Source organism: Jaculus jaculus, chromosome 1 (assembly GCF_020740685.1).
Source record: "Jaculus jaculus isolate mJacJac1 chromosome 1, mJacJac1.mat.Y.cur, whole genome shotgun sequence".
Taxonomy (NCBI): domain Eukaryota; kingdom Metazoa; phylum Chordata; class Mammalia; order Rodentia; family Dipodidae; genus Jaculus; species Jaculus jaculus.
Genome location: NC_059102.1, coordinates 191,937,028 through 191,956,109, shown reverse-complemented (window position 1 = coordinate 191,956,109; position 19,082 = coordinate 191,937,028). Strand labels below are relative to the sequence as shown.

Sequence of the window (19,082 nt, the reverse complement as noted above, 5' to 3'; positions counted from 1 at the left end):
GTTTTAATGCAACTACATTTATGATTTTTACATAGCTCCCATTGAGCAAGAACATCTATCTCCATTATGTGTGCATTTCTCATTGAAGTGACTCAAACATTTCATGAACAAAATGTGAAAAGACTATTTTTTTAGTCCCCCACTGGCAGGCATGATGGATGTTGTCATTAACTGTGTATATGACTTCTAGAATTCATTTTTCCAGTCACTCTGCCATTGCAATCTGAACACAAACATAAGATACGTTTTATATATGCATATAATCAGAATTTACGGCAAGTTCTTCCAGCTTGCTCCCTCAGTCACTAAATTATAAACATCAATGGCACTTTGCCTGTCTCAATTCAAAAAAAAATCATAGTTCTAACTTTGAGTCATATCAGATAAATCTAAGAATATTTATATTGATTGTTTTTATTTCTGATATAATATGTCCTCTTATTCTGAAAACATTAATAAAATTAAATTTAAAGACAGTATCTAAAGTCAGTCAAGACATAAATTTATATCTTAACCTCCACGTTTTAAGTTTAAAACCACCAACAAATGCTAAAGTTCTTCAAAGCACAAGCCAGTTCCAACTCCAGCCAGTCATTAAACTAACGGAAATGCACTGTTTTGACTAAAGGAAAAAAGCATTGTCTCTGTAAACTTTTATGGAGTACTCCCAAGGATGAAATTTCTCATCAACTGCTGAATAAACAGTCTTAAATTCCACAGACCAGTAAGAGAGAAACAAAATTTAAAAAAAAAAAATGACCACACACCTGCCTGTTTAGTTGTTACATATATGGTTAATATGATTGTGGGACCCAAAGAGACCTTAATGAAGGTTAGCATTCCTAAAGTTGCATCAACCTAATTTTTTTCACCTTTTTTTTGTGTATTTTGTGTGTTGTGTGCTTTTTTTATTTGAAGTATGTGTGTGCTATAGGTATATGTGTATGCAGATGCATGTGACCTGTATTTGTACACATGCAGAGGTCAGAGAAGGATGTCAAAAATCTTATTCTATTACTCTCCTGATTTATTTCCTTGTAAAAGGGTCAGTCTCTCTCTCTCTCTCTCTCTCTCTCTCTCTCTCTCTCTCTCTCTCTCTCTGTCTTTCTCTCTCTTTAAACCTAGTACTCATAATATTTTTGGTTTGAATGGATGAACAGTGAGTTTCCGTGATCCTCCTGTCTCTGCCCCACTCAGAATTGGGGTTATAGGTGTGCATGGTCATGCCAACTTTTTACATAGATACTGAGTTTCCAACTCATGATCTCATTTTTTTAAGTTTTTTTTTCTTTTCCTTATTTTTCATGCCATCTTTCTTGTGCAGCTTGTGTTCTTAACCACTGGCAATCTTCCAGGCCCCTTATTAGGTTTTTAAGGTGAAGTAATCTTCTAAGCAAGAAATACAATTCTAAATAATAATAAAAGCATCTCATACAGCCATGTTTACATCTTATTAGTAGTGTAAATTCAATTTAACGAACAGTAATGAGTTAATCTTGCTAATGAAAGGTACCATATGTCTATGAGTACACCTTAGAATTATTCAAATGAAATCATCATAAATTATTATTCTTTTGCAGTGTATATTGAAATTACTGTCCAACTTCCTCTATGTTCTGTCTAACCACACTGAAACTTAGGAACAATCACAAGGGACTATAGCAACTTGTTGGGGAGGGGAAACTTTTACATGTGTAATCTTTAATTCTTATGCATGTGGAATGGTGGGAAATCCACTTAGATGATTAAGTTAAATAATGGAAGTAATAGATAATAATACATGAAAATATAAGTTATAATTACTATAAAGAAAAATATCATATATTATAAACATTTCCAATGCATAGTAGAATATATTTTGGTAGCTTTGCATTAGAAAAAATTGAAAGCATAATTTACCTAGCAAAATCTACTTGTAAAAACAATTAGTAATAATTGTACTTTTTATAACAATAGAACTTCTAATCCTATAGATGTTCCTTCAAGTGATCTAGATTAATTTACAAATAATTATCCTGGACTGGATGATCAGAATAAGGAAGTGATCTTTGCTGTTTAAAGGAAGGAAAGTGACTGAATGTTATTTACTACTCTTAAATGTACTCAGAGTAATAACTCACAGAAGTTACTGTCACCAAGAGCTACATAAACCAACTCAGAGTTAGTACCTCAACAAGACATTCAGTAAGCACCTCTACTCCTTTCAGCTTAACATAGCAAAGTTACTTAGTAATAAGTTGCTTTCTCAGGGTTATAACATCAAACTAGAGAAGAATAAAGCCAAGAAAGTATATAACATGTAATATGTTTTTGACCACATTTTAACATTTAAATTATTCCTAAGCCTAAGGACCCCGGTTCGAGGCTCGGTTCCCCAGGTCCCACGTTAGCCAGATGCACAAGGGGGTGCATGCATCTGGAGTTCGTTTGCAGAGGCTGGAAGCCCTGGCGCGCCCATTCTCTCTCTCTCTCTCTCTCTCTCTCTCTCTCTCTCTGTCTTTCTCTCTGTGTCTGTCGCTCTCAAATAAATAAAAAAATTAAAAAAAAATATTCCTTTGTGATCATGAACAATTGACCCTGTTTGACCAACTAAGAGAACGATTCTAGCAATAAGAAAGCTTAATTAACTTAGATTTAGTTTTGAAATAATGAATTTCTAGACAGCCCCCCAATCCCTTCAAGCAGCTGTCCTAGCCATACTCCCAGCTGCAGGTTCCTCCTGCACTACTGCAGGCTAGAGGAAACAGGCCAGCAGGCGAGTGTGGCTCCACACATGCCTCCAAGCTCAAGAATGCCATTCCACTCTCCTCCACCCCCACGACCATTTGCAGACCCTTGCCAGCAGGCTAGCATTTCCCCAGGGGATCTCCATGTGTGAATGCCATCCCATTCTCTGCTGACCCCCACCCCTGTGCACAGACCCAAGCTAGAAGGGCAGCTTTCCCCCAGTGGACCTCCAAGAATGAATGCCTTCCCACTCATCACCAGTCCCCACCCCAGTGCGTGGACCCAGACCAGCAGGTTAGTGGCTATCTCCCAGGCATTCCCTCCAACTCAGATCTCCACACAAGAACCCATCTATCCCTCACCCAGGGTGCAAACCCAGGCCAACAGGCTAGCATTCTGTCAAGGGGTCCTCCACATGTGAACACCATCACACTCACTGCCATCACCCACTTCCCTACATAGACCCAGGTCAGCAGGCTAGTGCTCGCCCTGCAGCCACAAGGGACCTCCACATGCCACTGCCTCTCCCTGCATGGACTCAAGCAAGCAGGCTTGGGTTACCCCCTCCCTAGGCTCTCCCACCACAAAGGACCTCCATACCACCCCCACATGTCTCCTGACCCACAGCAGACCCATATCCCAGACAGCCTTGTCACAGGCCAAGCCACCCACTGCTAAAAGGTCCCAAGGGACCTGCTGTAGCATGCCTTCACCCTTCAGCATCACAGAACCACCACGCACTCCCATCCTCACCCCCTCTACAGTCTGCTTTGTCCCATTCCTCCCTATGCCCTGGCCCCTCAGGGCACCAGACCATGCAGTCCCATACCCCAAATCATGGAACAATAAGCCCCATCATCAGATCCCTGGATCCCCACCAGAGCCCTTTGGACTCCTTCTCTCTGAACAGGCAGGCCCCATTGCCATCAGAAACCTAGTGGAAGGAAACATAAAAGGGAATAATCACTGAAGACACTTCATGGGTAAACTACAGCTTCCTCCTAAATTAAATAATACTCCTACATTGTGATGGGCAGACCATGGTGTAAAAGGAATAACATGGAAAATCAAATGCAAGTTTATCCAGCAAGATTTCCCAGTCCCACAATGGATGTCTCTAATCAAAACAAAGAAGAGACAATAGGGTCATAACCCCAAAATGAAGATGCAATCTATACAACCCTGACCAAGTAAATAGCAGAATGTGCAGAAAAGCAACAAAGGGCTGATAATTGTATGAATGCTGCCCTCACTAGATTAGAACTAATAGAAAAGAACCAGGAATCCGTAGAAAAGAACCAGGAAGGATTCCAAAGGCAGTTAAATGATCTGGGAAAAAAAAAGAGGACTTCAATAACCAGTTGGCTAAGCTCCATGAAGTACAACCTTAATCTTCCCCTGTTTCTCTCTCTCTCCCTCTTCTCTCTATCTCTTTTATGTTAACTATAGTTTTCCTCCTTCTTTTCCTTTGCACTGGCCTGTAACTCCCAGTACCAGCATGCAGTTAACATCCACATTGAGCTGTTGGTCAGAAAGACCTACAAGTTTTCCCAAAAGAAGACAGATTTCTGTCAGAGTACTTCATGACCCACCAAAGGTTACTGGTAAGACCCTACTGCAGAAGACACCATATTCTGTTGGCATGGAACATGGAGTGACCTGGCTGGAAACAGGGAGAGAGTCAGTCTCCAGATAGTAAGCTTGTCTAGTGCCAGATGGTGCAACATGAGCTGCTGCAGGAAAATGGCCAACATCTGTCCAAGCATCTTGCTGACTAGGCTTCTCAGCAGCAAACAACCTGATATGATGCTCACACAAGTGTAATAGTGGCACACAGCCATGGTGGGTAACCAACTGCTCTTTATTTGGCTAATTGATCCACTTAGTGGAACAGAACCCATATCTAGTGCTGAGAAATAAGTCAGAACCATATAAAAAAAATGAGCCCACTCTCCATTATGGAGCTCCCACCAATCATGGACAAAAAGAAGAGGGCGTACACCTATCAAGTTTCTCTAAAATGATAATGGTTATGGTTATCCCATTTTTCTGGTGCTGACATTACTCTCTATTAGAGAATTTGCTTCTCTATTACAGATGGATGCAGATCCTGAGGAGAGAATTTGCCCAGCACACCTCACCAGGGCCCCAATTGAAACAAAGAGTGATTGGGGAAATGGGCAAGAGTGCTGCTTCCTTGGTGAACCTGGTACCAGGAAAAGGGTGAGGAAATAGACATAGACAACACTCAACTCCTACCAAACCAGATATCCAGAGACACAGAGCCCCCCCAAGACTTCCTAAAATTAACCCATAATGGCTAGGGAAATTTGGGGAACAGGGGCCAGAAAAATTGTTAGAGCCACATGTTGGGACATTATGCACAGAGACATTGCCTCTTACCCATAACTGCATGACCCACATTCCCCAAAAAGAAGGGTCCCTGTGGAGCTGGTAGGACAGGGAGGAGGCTAACAATGGTACCAGCATGGTTGTATACACACTAAGTACATAACTAATTTTAAAAAAATGAAAAAAAGATTGAGGGGCTGGAGAGATGGCTTAGCAGTTAAGCACTTGCCTGTAAAGCCTAAGGACCCAGGTTCGAGGCTCAATTTCCAAGGACCCACTTTAGCCAGATGCACAAGGGGGCACATACGTCTGAAGTTCGTTTGCAGTGGCTGGAAGCCCTGGCGCGCCCATCCTCTCTCTTTCTCTCTCTCTCTGCCTCTTTCTCTCTCTCTGTCTGTTGCTCTCAAATAAATAAATTAAATAAACAAAAAAATTTTTTAAATGACTGAGGAGCTGAGTTTTAATTTTATTTAATTTTAATTCATTAAAATGAAGATAAATTTTGGAAGGTGATACTTGATTGAAAACTTTAAAGCATACTTGGGATGACTTGCATATTAATCTACATTTTCAATCAAATGGTATGAATCCTAAGTACAAATTGCCTATCGCAGATCAATATGTACTGTCCAAAACCAGATGTACATGAGTGCAAAATACAAATGGAGTTTGAACACAGTGTGAAAGGGACGTGAAATGTCTCAATAATTCCTTTTGCATTGGTTACATGTTGCAAGGAAAAGGCTTTACCTATTTGGGATAAGTGAAACATATTGTATAACAAATTGCCACTCATGAAAAAATAAGAAATAAAATAAGCCAAAAATATCATCAACAAAAGAAACACATCTGGAGGTATCACCATACCTGACTTCAAGATATACTACAAAGCCACAGTATCTAAAACAGCATAGTACTGGCACAAAAACAGACATATAGATTAATGAAATAGAAGACCCATCTAAATCCAAACAAATACAGCTGCTTCATCTTTGACAAAGGCCCCAAAAATACACACTGGAGGAAAAAAGAATCTCAACAAATGACATTGGAGAAATTGGATAACCATGAGTAGAAGAATGAAATTAGACCCACTTCTCTCATCCTTCACAAAAGTCAACTCTGAATGGATTAAATAAAGACCTCAATATAAAACCTGAAACTATAAAACAACTTGAAGAAAAACAGGAAGTATATTGCACAGTGTAGGTGTATGGAAAGAGATCCTGAATAAGACCCCTGTAGCATGGGAAATTAGATCAACACTAACATTAGGACCTCTTGAAACTAAAATGCTACTGTACAGACAAACAAGTCAATATACAATGCACAGAATGGGAGAAATTCTTCATCAGGTATACTTCCAACAAAGGTGTAATATCTAAAATTTACAAAGAACTTAAAAATCTAAACAATAAAAAGTCAAATAACCCACTAAAAACATGAGGTAAAGTTTGGAACAAAGAAATCTCAAAGGAGGAAATACAAATGGTCATTACATGTTTAAGGAGACATCTTTAATTATCAGAGAAATGCAAATCAAAACAACTCTGAAATCCCTTCTCATTCCAGTCTGGATGGCATTCACCACAAAGTAGAATGACAACAAATGCCGGTGAGGCTGTGAGGAAAGAGAAACTCTTACCCACAGCTTGAGGGAGGACAAACTTGAACAACCTATGGAGACTCCTGAAAACGTTGAAAGTAGAGTTACCATTTGATCCAGCAATACCACTCCTGGGCATAGACCCTAAAGACTCCTCTCTTTACTACAAAGACACGTGCTCAGTCACGTTTGTGGATGGTCTACTCACAACAGCTAGGGACTAGAATAAGCCCAGATGCCCTTCACCTGATGAATGGAGAATGAAGATGTGGTACATATACACAACGGAATTCTACCCAGCAGTGAGGAAAATGAAACAATAAAATTTGCCAGGAAATAGATAGAATTGAAAAGATCACGCAAGCACAGAAAGACAAACACCATGTGTATTTTCTCATCTGTGATTCCTAATTGGGATTAATTAGAGATGAGTGCAAGTGGCACCAGAAATATGGGCATAAAACTAGAATAAGACCAATAGAGAGAAGAACTAGAGAGAGAGGAGAAGGGGAGTTAACTGACAACAGAGGGCAGAATATTGGAGGTGGGGAGTTTTAAGGGGATAGGAAAAAGGGAGGGAGAGTGGGGAGGGAATTACACAAAAGTTAAGATAACATAAGTCAGTCCCAAAGAAATTGTAATTCTGACTAGCATTCTACAAGTTATAACCACCAATAAAGGGGAGGATAAAAGTCCTGACAGAGGGCTGGAGAGATGGCTTAGCGGTTAAGCGCTTGCCTGTGAAGCCTAAGGACCCCGGTTCGAGGCTTGGTTCCCCAGGTCCCACGTTAGCCAGATGCACAAGGGGGCGCATGCGTCTGGAGTTCGTTTGCAGAGGCTGGAAGCCCTGGCGGGCCCATTCTCTCTCTCTCCCTCTATCTGTCTTTCTCTCTGTGTCTGTCACTCTCAAATTAAAAAAAAAAAAGTCCTGACAGAAGGTGGACAAAGTTAACCTTCTTAAAACCACAGACTCTAGCCTGTAATCCCAGGCCCAGAGTCGAGTTGCCTCTCACAGTGAGCTGTTGGCCAAGGAGAACCATGATGTCCTAAAAATAATGCAGGCCATTGCCTAAATACTTGATTACCTACCAGGATTAAAAGGTTAGATCCTATTTCTGAAGACACCACAGGCCATGGTCACAGGCCACCAAATTACCATGCTGGAATCAAAAGTCCCTCTTGGCTAGCCCCATACTGGTGGAAAGCATTATGAGATCTGCATGCTAAAAAATGGTCACAAACAGCAAGAAAAATCAAGGGATCTTGCAGACTACAAAATCAGCCAGCTAGACAAGAAGTATACACTTTTGCAATAGTGGCACACAGCCTCTGTGGGCAACCAACTGTTCTCTAATTGGACATGAGGCCTGTTCAATGGGACAGATTTCATAACTGGTGCTGGAAACCAAGTCAGATTCTCAACGTCAGGAAACTCATACTTCATTCAGAGGGAAGCCTTCACTGCTCTCTGAAGAAGAAGAGTGGGCTTACATACTAAAAATCTGTCAAGTAGCATTGCATAACCCCTTTAACCCAAGATGTTCTCTCTATTGGTTGGAAAATCTACTTTGTTTTATAGATGGCAGGAAAAAATGGAGGACACTCGAGATCCATTGATATGACAAGAAGATAATCCAACCTAAGACTTGCCATCCCTTCTACCTATACCAGGGCCCAGGAGAACTTGCAGTGGTAGCAGCACAGTGAGCACTGCTCTTACTGCTAACCTGACAACCAGCTCCAGGGTGATGGTGGTAGACATGGTGCTCAAGCACAACCTACCAAATAAGAAATCCAAAGACTAAAAAGAACTCAATAACTAACCAAATAAGACTGCCAATAGGCCTGCCTTGACTCAGGGATCATTGTGGAAGAGGGGTAGGAAAGACAATAAGAGCCACAGAGTGGATGAGAGTACCCAGATGTACGGTCCTCCCACTATTCCACTGAGACTCACTGAGGCCTTCATACTCTATAATAAATCCCATAACCCTTTACAGGAAGACTCTAGGGAAGAAGGAACTTGGAGAGGGAATAAAAGGGTAATCTGTTCTAAAATAAATAATTAAATCAGAAAAAAAGACATCTGAAACACTAAAAACAGTATCAAGCACATAGTACACAACTAAAAAATGTGAATGGATAAATGAGTAAATGAATGAGTGGTCAACATAAATCTATGACCAGGGACAATGTTGACATCGTTGAAGTATTTCCATATTACAATAAAAGGTCAGAGTCCATCAATAAGTATAAGGCCCATGGTAGATTTTTCTGTATAATTTTCGATGCTACTTATATGTCACTGGACTAGAGGCTGCTGAAGACATACATTATATCTTAGTTAATGTGGTGCTATGAGCCATCAGCCCAGGGTCTTATAAAATGAGCTAAGAAAATTCATTCATCTATCCAAGCTCATATCTATGATAATGCTAAATAAAAGTATTTAATGCACACCTTTCATCCTTGTGGGACTATTTTTAACTAAATAATCATGGCCACTTCATAGACAAAACTGGCCTTCTTAAGTCAATTTAAACTCACAGTAAAATTCTAAAGCTTCATGTATATGTCTGTTCCATTGTGAAGCAGGTAAATATGGCCAACAGGGTCTTTTCTGGACTATCTTGGCTCTTCTTACTCATTCTCTCCTTCACTTTTCATATCATTTGCCTTGCTGGACTAAGCTATTTTCGATTCAAGAAAACATTGGCTAAATATTCATCAGGATAAGGGGTTAATGTGATAATAATTTTCCAAACATATGACAATTCAATTTGAAGTTGTAATGACCCTTCTGTTAAAGATACAAATGCTTGGAAGGTATGTATATTTGTTTCCTTTTCAGTGTGTCTGGCCTGAGGTAACATCTACTTGATCAACTCAATACCACCATCTTCAGATGCTCTGACTGCTATTATCACCCCCTTTGCTGCTATAAAAATAATGCTGGTGTCTTTATTTTATCCAATTTCTATCTCTTTCTTTTCCTCAAGGAATTTTTATCCTAAAATGTTTTCTGTTAACTGCAATCTCCATTCCCACTGCAAGCTTGTGAAGTGTTTATAGTTTTCAAAAACAATATCCTATGGGAAGGATGTTAGAAAAGTATGTGCATACTTCCTGCTGATAAAAGGAGGATTCAGGGACAAGGGGTTATCAAGAAAAAAATTTTAACTGAATTCTTAGGATATTCTAAAAAATTTCTTTAAAAAATTAATGATTCAGAAGATTTTGCTAAAGTGCCATTAAAAAATAGGCAATTTGGAAAAATAGCAAACTGGCCAGAAATCTAGTGGTCTACCTACAGTGAAACTTATGAAATACTTGTTTTTTTTTTCAGAGGTCATATCATTTTATTCTATCCAAACTCTACACTTTGCCATAGAAAAGGGAAAGTGTTCTGGCATGAAAATATTCTTTGACACGGGCATGGGATGGGTATGAAGGTGAGTTGGAGAATGCATAGTGTTCCCTGGAACCTCTATTCTTGTCCTGGGTGTAATGCTTCTCAAATACAGGAATTACTGTGACCAGGATTTGAGATGCCACACTTCTGTTTAAAATATTTCTTGGTGTACAATCAATCATACAGACTGTCAGACAGCCAGTAGTTATGGCACTTTTCTTTCTACCTTTCTTTCTTTTTTTCTTTTGCATCTGTGTACTATGTGCATTGTGTACATGGTATATTCACATGTATGTAATGTGCTGATGCCATGCCCCATGGGCTCACCTGCAGTAGCAAGAGAATGCTGGTGTTCCCCTCCATCTCTCACCTGTTTTTCCTTACTAATTCTCTAGATTGCAGTTCCTGAACCCTAGCAATTCTCAGGTCTCTGCTCCCTATGGACTGTAATTACAGACATTTGTGACTACACCTGGCTGTTTACATGGGTTCTAGAAATCCAAACTCCAGTGATCTCAGGCCCCTTCAAGCCCTTACACTTGCACATGAAGTACGTTTAGACACAGAGCCATCTCTCCAGACCCTCACTTTCCTTTTAACTGAAAACAAAAGAGGGAAAGAGAAATCCCCTTATACTCAAAGGAGATGTGGCAAGGAAACATTTAAAGCTTACAACTTCTATATATAGATATTATTATTTACAGAAGACTACTTTCTCATTTAAGAACCTGGGAACTTTCATGATCTAGCAAGCAAGTGGTTGTTTTGGAAGGTGATCCTTAGAAGTATAAACATAAGAGGAGGCAAGTAAAACAGAAATAAGAACCACAATAAAGCATATGTGTGGGGACAGATTACAGCTATGGGCAATTGGAGTTCTAATCCTCCTAAGGCAGTCTAGTAGAGAAGGTAAACTATGACTCAGAGATAGCCAATCAAAAGATATTTACCCTCCAACTTTCTCCATCATTCACAAAGGGTTACTCATGGAGGGGTCATAATACCACAAGCAAGAAACACTCTAAAGACCAGCGAAAACCCCAAGCAGAATCTCCCAGGCCTGCTGCAGCAGCAATATGGACATGTGTGGGAACCAAATGCCAAGCAAATACAGGCAGGATAGACATGGTGTTTATTATGCCAAATTCCCATAAGATTAGAACCCAAATGCTGACATATTTATGATCTGACCTTAACATGAGAGAATGAAAAGAAACTACACTTGTACTTAAGAGAATGCTGTATATATAACAAGGAGAGAATGATAGTATTTAAAATGAAAACTTCCCAACTCTAAATTTCTGAATTAATATTAGTTTGGAGGAGGGTTGGCCACCTAGGACATCCAGGCCAAATACATCCTGCTGACTATTCTCCTACAGCCTCTGAGTTAAGAATGAAGTTTACATTTTTAAATGGTTGGAAAAAATCAAGACTATTTTGTAACACATGAAATTTATATGATATTCAAATTTAATTGTCCATAAATATTTACTAGAATACATCCATATGCATTTGTTTACATAATGTCAATGACTGTGCTGTCAATGGCAGAGATGAATAGTCATGACAGAGACCATCTGGACTTTAAGGACTAGAAATTTTATTCTCTGGCCCTTTCTAGAAATCTTGTCAACCTATAATTTAGAGTCAGCCTAACTCTCAGAGAGTCATCATGATATGTGTTCCTTGGTTGGGAGGGATGGTCTTATTTTTTCCTAAAGTAAGTCCCAACCTCCATGAAGCAGTTCAGGGTATCATCTCTCCCTTAAATTCATAAGTGCTAAAAAAATAGTGACAGTTCATCAGAACTGGTTTCTTGTTGGTATAGTATTACTGAATAATGAACATCTTATAAATCATGATTAAAACAGAATAAACTTTTAGGATTATAATCCCTGTTTTCTCCAATACAAAGCCTAACATTTTGCAAATGCCTGCTTCATTTTGTGTTCTCAGACATAAATTCACACTGGAAATGAACATTTGAGTTCTTGAAAAAAAGTTCATTTTGAGTCAGGAGATCAAACCACAAAACAGAAAGGGAGGGAAAAGAGTTAAGGAGAAGCAAGTGGCAACAGGTGAGCAAGAGCATAATTAATGAAATTTAATCAAGTGCGGAGCTACTAGTGATTGAAAGAATAAAGATTTATATAAACAGGTGGACATAAAGCTTAAAAATAAAACTGCTAACTTTAATCAGATCCCAAGGGGAGCCAGTGTGCCAAGTTTAATCCAACTCTTTACCACATGGCTGTTGTCCAGTCAAGAAGAAAGGACTGGATATGGGAACCAGGTCTTTTCCACAGAGTGCCACAGTGATCTATGAGTGTGCTTATATATCAGCATCTCATTCCTCAGAATGCCACAGCCCATTCCCAAGCCTTGTTTACAGGAGAACATCAGTATTCTCTAGGCACACAGGTCAGCATGAAGGGAACTTTAAATAGCATAAGAGAAAAGTGTTCTTGGTATGAACACGGCCTATGATAAACTTTGAAGTACAAATGAGAAAGTGGAAGTGAATGTGAAACTTATGTCTTGTCCTAAAACTTGGTGAAAAATGAAATGTACAAGAAAAGTTGGATCCATGCCATGACACCCATTACAGTGTAGACTAAGACTCTGACCTTTCATGTTATACTTACTATGTTTTTGACACATTTAGTCAATTAAAATGGGTGAAGTGTAATTTGTTTTTCTAAAGTTTAATACAGCATGTCAATAGAAGTTAACCAAAATTTATAGCTGGAACACTAAAGCTGCCAGATGCACTTAAACAAATGAACACAATTTATCATCACAGAAATAAAGAGAACATCATGGGCATTTGACTTTATACTTCACATAAGCGTGTTGCCAAATATAGGAAAGCAAGCTTCTTCTCACACTTCCAGAGGAAAAGACATTTTGGTCCACGTTAAATATTGGTGTGAAAAATCTGGCGGGTATCCAGTCCTAAGGAGTGTTAACGTTGGCACTTCCACTGTGTACTTTTACTATAAATTGTTGTAGCGTTTATTTGACATGGAATACCCAAAAGATTGATGGGTTAAAAAGGAAGACTTTTTTATTGTGCCATATTACCTTTTTCAGACTTCTATACTAAGCTTTCACATCTTCAAAGTCTAAACAAGTAGCCACCTGTATTCAATCGGTACAAGATATTTTTCATGAAAGTATAGTTTGCCTTTTTATAAACCTATAAAAGCACACATTTTCCATTTTATTAGTCATCAAAGCAGAGGTGAAGAATAATAAAATTCATAAAATGCTGTTACTTTATAGACAGTCAAACTTTTTTGCTTGTTTAAAATACCACAAGGACAAGCAAATTTATATAATAATTTCTGTCTCTGTCACACAAAAACAATTGACTGCAATTCTGTAGATCTTTATACTAAAGAAATCACTTCTCTCCCCAACTTAGGTAACAGCATACAGAACTCTAAAGATTTAGAAGTAATAAGACATGACTAGAGAAGAGATTATCTACTAAAATGAAATGAATGTATTTGAATTTGGCATCCATAACACATAATGTCAATTCGATAGAGCGATAGTAATAATAATTTTACATTAAATAAAATTCATTCACTTACAATTACAAAATAACCACATAGTCCCTCTGTATAAAGGAGAGATACCTGAATAGATTTTAATACTTGGAATTAACATATGCAAATGAAACAGTCAAATTTTATAACTAATATGACGACCTAAAAGGAAAAAGCTTATAGAATTTTAGATTTGTAAATATAAATTTGTATAATATCCACATTAATTATCCTATTTAAAAATACTGTTGTCTCTATTAACTGAGATTTACCCCCATAGAAAAACTAGGTTGAATGCTGAACACAATTATGTTAACATAGTCAGTTATTTCAATGTTTAATAGAATCTAAAGTGCATGCCTTATACTGAGACTACCACTACTATAAATTAAAGCAAATATTTCCCTATGTCTTGAGGTCAGTTTTACACCAAATAAACACAAGACCCACAGCCTCCTAAAATAGGCAATGACACAAAAAAGACAGTGACACTTAGTCTGCACAGATCCACATGGAGTTGGGAGAGTTTATAATCAATTATTTTCTAACTTGACTAATAAGATTAAAATGGCTCAAATATTGTTAAGTATTATAAAAAAAACCATACATACAGTTTTGAATAAATAAAATGCATAATAAATTCTTGCTAAACAGTAGAAGCTTACCAACTACTTATCTGCTGAGCTTAATAAAATAACTTGATGATAAAGTTATTTAAATTTTCACACTGTTTCCAAAACTAAAAAGCAATGTTAGCTATCATGTCATACCATCAGAAAAAAGGAAGACAGGGGCTAAAGAGATTGCTCTGTGGTTAAAGGCACTTTCTTAAAAACCCTGATGGCCTGGGTTTGATTCCCCACATAAAGGACCCACATAAAGCCAGATGTACAAAGTGTCATCTGCACCAGGAGTCCATTTTCAGTAGCATGAGGCCCTTGGATGCTGATACTCATTCTCTTCCTGTATGTCTCTTTCTCTCTCTCTCCAAATATATTAAACCATCACTTTTAAAAAATGAGATGAATCAGGAGTACCTGAGCTCTTATTTCCATAGTCTACATAAAGCTAGAAGCAGTAAGCAGGACTGTTGTGGTTTGAATGTGAAATGTCCGCCATAGGTTCATATATTTGAACACTTGGTTCCAAGTAAGAGGCTTTGTTTGGGAAGGCTATAGAACCATGAGGATGTAGGGCCTTACTGGAGAAAGTGCGTTACTAGGTTTCATAGACTGCCCCATCCCTGATCATACTGTGCTTCCTGACTGAGCAGCCAGTCTCCTGGCCCCCATCATGCCTTCTCCATCATGATTGACTATATACTCTCAAAAAGGAGGATGAAATATACCCTTCCTTCACTACATTGCTTCTTGTAGGGATTTGTTCAGAGCAACAAGGAAAGTAATAGAGAGAGCATTTATACTCCCAGTGTGCCTACAGCAAAATGGGAAGTAGAAACAGAATGCTCAGGAGTCTCTCAAACCAATAGCAAATTCAGTGGTAAACAAGAGACCCTGCTTCAAACAATGTGGAAGGTGAGGACCCATACCCAAGTTGTCCTCTGGCCTCATCACATGCACACCCCCTGCCCCCCACAGGCACCAAAATATACTGAAATAATATTTTTTTTTAAAGGATCCAGGTGTGATGGCACATTCCTTTAATCCCAGAAATTGGAAGGCAAGGTCAGAGGATTGTCATCAGTTTGAAGCCACCCTGAGACTACATAGTGAATCCCAGGTCAACCTGAGCTAGTGAGACCTTACCTCAAAAAACAAAAACAAAGGAAAAATCAAAATAATAGGAAAAAAGGTATAAATTCCTGGTCTGCCTGCCTGTACCTCCCTGAGTAGAAACATCTGAGCTGATTACATTCCCCAGCTCCTGGTACTAAATATAACAATCAGGATCCAAGTGAGCATGCCCACTCAGTCCTGTGGGTACAACCCAGGCTCCCCATGCTGTGATAGGGGATCAGGATCATGTGGAATTGGTCTTACCTCAGGCCTTCCCACCTGTGCCTCCCTGAGTAGGGACAACCAAGATGATCATACTTCTTGTCCCTGAGTACATAGTAGGCCACTCAGGATCCAGCTCAGCATTCACCACATGCACCCTTTCAATGCCATGAGTAAGTCCCCTTCTTTACATATTTGGATTGGAGATCAAGCTCATTTTATGCTGGCTGACCTTACTCCCTGGCCTGCCTGACTGCCACAGCCCTCAGTAGGGATGCTAGAGCTGATCACATTCCCCAGCCCAAACCCTTGAAACTGAACCCACAAGGAGGAGCCTGCTCAGCTTCCAGTTCAACCAACCAGACCTGATGGTAGATTACCATTCCACACCCATGTGGATTAAGCCTGACTAAGCCACTAAAAAGAGGCTCTAAAAGAGGCTATGTTGCTGCTTTCTCAGAAAGACAAAATAACTATCAATTGCACTGAGCAAACCTCAATGCAAAGCAAATAATCACAAGAAACCAAGGCAAAATATCCACCAAGAAGTCCCACCAAGAAGTCTTCAGTGAACACTATATAAAGGAAACTCCAGACCAAGAATTCCAAAGTGAAATAACAACAAGCAAGTCCAACCAACTAAATGAGGCAATGAACAAATGGGTGAATAAAATGGAAGAATATCAATAAGAGAAATCAATAGGTAGCTGAATAAAATGGAAGAGAGTCACCAACCTCCCCAGTATGTGTTCCCTGCACAGTCTGGGTGGGGATGGAAGCAGTGGTATGGAGTGAGTAGGCCAGACCCCTGTTTCCTGGCTACTCCTACCTCCCTGGTCTGGGTTCCCTATGAGAACAGTGTGTGGGCAGTCATGTGATGTGGAGTGAGGAGGTCAGAACACTCCTTCCTGGCTCTTCCCAGTTCCATGGTCCAAGTTCCCTGAACAGGTCTGTGTGCTGGAGGGTGCAGGGCAGAGTAAGTAGCCCAGGTCCCTATCCCTGGCTCCTCCCAGACCTCTAGTGCTGGTAGATCCCAGTATGCTTTGCTTGGGGAGGCCCAGTCCCTGTGTGAGCTGTGGAATCAGATCTCTTGCTGGGGTATCCTGACTGGTCACTGGGTACCAACATCCCTGTTCACCTGAGTAAGAGGGTGCATGGGGGCTGGAGAGTTGGCTTAGCGGTTAAGTGCTTGCCTGTGAAGCCTAAGGACCCCGGTTCGAGGCTCGGTTCCCCAGGTCCCACGTTAGCCAGATGCACAAGGGGGCGCACGTGTCTGGAGTTCGTTTGCAGAGGCTGGAAGCCCTGGCATGCCCATTCTCTCTCTCTCCCTCTATCTGTCTTTCTCTCTGTGTCTGTCGCTCTCAAATAAATAAATAAATAATTTTTTAAAAAAAAGAGAGGGTGCATGGGACAAAAGACAAAAACTTGCTTTCTCCTCATAAAATAAAGTGTCTTCCTAAAATAGGTAAACAACAACACAAAAAATCCAATAAAAGTTAGAACACTGAGAGATCACCACCAAGGAAGCCTAGCCCTACAATGGAAGCCTCCATTGAAATCATAGAGAAATCAACAGTAATTCATTCTTAAAATGAAAACACAACAACCAATGACACCCTGATCAAAAAATTAGCTGAACTGAAAGCAAAAAAAAAAAAAAAAAAAAAAAAAAACCACAAAGAACCAACAATCATTTCAATTAAATTGAACAGAATGGTCTCCTAGAGTATTCAGCTATTAACAGTAGGCATAACTTGATTGAAGAGAACGTTAAAACACAGTCCAAGGAGACAGGAATAAATTGAAGGTGAAGCAAGAAACAGAAGATATCAACAGCTAAGTAACCAGTTGATTAAGCTTAATGAAAACTTGATCAAATGGAAGAATGAACTTCAGGAAGTATCGAGAATATCAAAATTCAAATTAGGTGCGGTCGCTGAGGATCCGGCGCTGCTCAGGGCGCAGCTACCTCCAGCGCAGAGTCCACAGTGTCCTCTCCTCTCCCGCCACCCACAGGCATCCCGCCCAGCCTGTTTACCACCACAGGAAGATCTCTGCCCCCTGGACCTGGGAGACCCCCAACATTTCCCCAGGATAACGAGATATTAGCAAGATGTCTTCCCACAAAGCATCTGCAGTGGCACAGGGCAGCTGGGCTCCTGCCAGCAACAGGGAAACCCACACATGGGAGCTGGCTGAACTGGGACCCCTGCTGGAGGAGAAGGGCAAGAGGGAAACTGCCAACACCACCACCAAAGCTGAAGAGGAGCAAACCTGCCCAGTGCCTCAGGAAGAAGAGGAGGAAGTGTGAGTACTGACATGTCCCCTGCAGGCCCAACATGCTATGGAGAAGATGGAGGAGTTTCTGTATAAGGTCTGGGAGGGACATTGGAGGGTCATCCCATATGATATACTTAACTGACTGGCTGAAAGACAATGACTACCTGCTACATGGCCATAGACCACCTATGTCCTCTTTTCAGGCTTGCTTCAAGAGCATCTTTTGCATTCACACAGAAACTGGCAATATCTGGACCCATTTACTTGGTTTTGTGCTGTTTCTGTGTTTGGGAATCTTGACCATGCTCTGACCAAATATGTACTTCATGGCTCCACTGCAGGAGAAAGTAGTTTTGGGGGTGTTCTTTTTGGCTGCAGTGCTCTGCCTCAGCTTCTTCTGGCTCTTCCACACTGTCTATTGTCATTCAGAGAAGGTCTCCTGGACTTTTTCCAAATTGGACTGTTCAGGGATTGCTGTAGTCATCATGGAGAGCTTTGTCTCCTGGCTCTATTATTCCTTCTACTGCTCCCCACAGCCTCGGCTCATCCACCTCACCATTGTCTGTGTCTTAGGCATTTCTGCCATCATTGTGGCACAGTGGGACCGGTTGGCCACTCCTAAGTACTGTCAGACACAAGCAGGAGTGTTCCTGGTACTGGGCTTGAATGGTGTCATGCCTACCATGCACTTCACCATTGCAGAGGGCTTTGTCAAGGCCACCACTGTGGGCCACATGGGCTGGTTCTTCTTCATGGCCATGTCATACATCACCAGAACTGGCCTTTACACTGCTCACATTCCTGAACAGTTCTTTCCTGGAAAATTTGACATATGGTTCCAGTCTCATCACATTTTCCACATCTTGGTGGTGGCACCTTTTGTTCACTTCTATGGCATCTCCAAACTTCAGGAATTCCGTTATGGCCTAGAAGGTGGCTGTACTGATGACTCCCTGCTCTGAGCTTTCCCACCTGAGGGGTGGAGAAGGAACTTACCAAGTGCTTTTAAAAAATAACTTCTTTGCTGAAGCAAGAGGAACAGTCTGGGTTGTTTGTTTCTAGAAGAAACCTCTTAGAGAATTCAATACAAGTCAAACTTCAGCTCACTTTCACAGCCACTGGGCAATGAACTTTCCATTTTCATTCTCTGCCTGGGAAAGGTGTCAATGGTCAACACAGCCATCCCCCTC

At 40.3% G+C, this 19,082-nt stretch overlaps 1 pseudogene; it reads left to right on the top strand.

Moving 5' to 3' along the window:
- Positions 1–17,725: 17,725 nt before the first annotated feature.
- LOC101611869 lies at positions 17,726–18,879 on the top strand (annotated as a pseudogene).
- Positions 18,880–19,082: the final 203 nt, after the last annotated feature.